General features: G+C 36.6%; 1 long non-coding RNA gene across 1 annotated transcript; it reads right to left on the reverse strand.

Annotated features, from left to right (window-relative positions):
• Positions 1-699: 699 nt before the first annotated feature.
• On the reverse strand, positions 700-1,931 carry LOC112093669. The gene is made up of 3 exons (XR_002903155.1): positions 1,900-1,931; positions 1,336-1,419; positions 700-795 (listed from the first exon to the last, which is right to left on the reverse strand). It is a non-coding gene; the product is annotated as an uncharacterized LOC112093669 (long non-coding RNA).
• Between the last annotated feature and the right edge of the window lie 335 nt (positions 1,932-2,266).

A 2,266-nucleotide genomic window follows, 5' to 3' on the forward strand; every position in this document is an offset into this window, starting at 1 on the left:
GGTCGAATCGATAAGTAAAGTGAAGAAATGTGAACTTAGCAGAAGTAAAATGATGACCAACCATTATTTTGACTTCAAGAACACTTTATGATCTATAAAAGGAGTTAGATATGATGAGAAAAATTGATATGTAGGGAAGAACCCTAAAAAAAAGAGAAATGGAAATCAAGTAAAAGGATGGAATTGTCTCTATGACATTAAATAAGGGTTGAATGGTCATTTTGAGTTTAGGCCTGTATTTTTATTTCTTTGACCAGAGTATAGTATGGACTAATTTTAGTTTAAGATAAGTGCTCAAAAGTTTGGGCAAAATTATGTGTAATTTTGACCTAAGATGTCTTGATTACATATGGTTACCCACTAGGTTATGTCACGCCCCTAAACCGGGGTTGGTGACGTGGAGGCTCGTTTAGAAACTTAAACCTGTTTGAGAGAGAGTGATTAGCAAAATAATTTAATTCCTTTCAAATCCAAAACATTCAGGTATTTCCAAACGAGCCCCTGCATTCAAGAGAAATTTAATTTCAAGAACGGTGGTGGAATTTTCAACCAAACCAGTTTTAAAACCACATCACTGGTATCATGTCAGGAATTCCCACAGGTATTTAGCATACATGAATATAAACATAAGTAAATGTGACATCAACCACAATCTAGCAACATTTAAGTTTACAAACCATAATCTCTTATACATGCCTTGAAATAAAAGATAGGAGGGTTACAACTCTTTGCTTCCCGAGATCAAGTCCACACCACCGGTAATAGCTACCTATTCCGCACCACTCCTCGCGTCGCCTGGAGGGGTTTAATACATTTAAAAACAGAAAAAGGTGAGCGAAAGGCCCAGTAGGATATAAATTTTATAAAGCATTTAAAATAAAGGTACTCACGGTCCGAAGATATACATCCAGAACCGATCATCCCTTTTTAGAAAAGGAAATACTCACAATAGAAATATCTGTGTAATGAAAGTGTGCAGCTCATCATACCACTAAACAAGAAGCGGTAAAAATGTCCGTCTAAAAAAAAGTGCAGAGCCATCATTCCACTAAACAAGAAGCGGATCCGTACGGGTTTCGGGACCTGCCCCCAAGGATGCGATTCCCACATCCCGATCTCTAAGGCCACCATGCATTGTATCATTTCTTAAAATATTTCATTTTAAGAATTGATACGCTTTGAAATCTCATTTCCAAAATCATTGGAAAAACTTAATAGCATTCTCATGTTATTTCTTTAAAATCATTTTCTTTAAACATGTTTTGTTCCAAAACATTTTCATTGGCCAAAATAATTTAAAATGAGGCTAACAAGATATAGACAAGAATATCCTACCTGTTGGATATCAAACCTGGGCTAGCCTTCAGTTCTCCTAGCCTCCGCTTTCCTTAAAGCCTTAATGCTTGACTTCTCCACTAGCTTCATCACAAATGCAATATCTTAGGAAGTATTTCTCATTCCTAAAACGAATTAAGTTCAATCATGTTTAATTGTTTCCTATTAGTGTGCCTTGACTCAAATCCAATTTTCACAATGATTTATAATTCAGTTTGGGGGTTCTTTAAAAATTAGAATCCAATTCATAGGTTGGGTTTTTCCTATTTAATTTCAGTTTAAAAACAAGTTTCTAGAGAAATTTCGGCAGCATGCCGGCATAAATAGGAAAAATGCCAAACCTGCAATTCAAATCCAATTTCAATATATATTCTCCAGAATCCATCAAAATCAGTTTCTAATCAATTAAACAAGTCCAATAACTAAAAATCCCCAAATTTCATTCAATTCCAACAATAACTGTTCAAACTCGAACCCTAACTCAAAATTATTCAAATCTAACCAAAAATCAAACTTTCTCAAGCTTAAAATCCGAATCAAAGAGTGGGTTTCAAAGGGTTTTACCTCAAATCAGTTGCTCGAGCTTCGTCTCCCTCAATTTTTTCTGTTTTTCATTTTTTTTTGTTGAGATTTTCGGCCAAACTGCCGAGAGAGAGAGAGAGGGAGAGAGAAACCCGGAAAGAGAGAGCAAGAGAGAGAGAGGACGCCGGCGGGAGGAAGCCCGGAGAGAGAGGTGGCCGGCGGTGGAAGAAAATGGAGAAAGAGAGAGAGAGAGAGAGGTTGTGCGTGGGAGAACCAGAGAAGGAAGAAAAAGAAAAAAAAGAAAAGGAAAGAAAGAGAGAGAGGGGGGCTGGGCGCACGGGAAGGGAATGGGGGGAAAAGAAAAGAAAAAAAAAAGAAAAAGAAAAAAAAAGAAAAAGAAAAAGAAAAG

This window comes from Morus notabilis, unplaced genomic scaffold (genome assembly GCF_000414095.1).
Source record: "Morus notabilis unplaced genomic scaffold, ASM41409v2 Scaffold111, whole genome shotgun sequence".
Classification (NCBI taxonomy): Eukaryota; Viridiplantae; Streptophyta; class Magnoliopsida; order Rosales; family Moraceae; genus Morus; species Morus notabilis.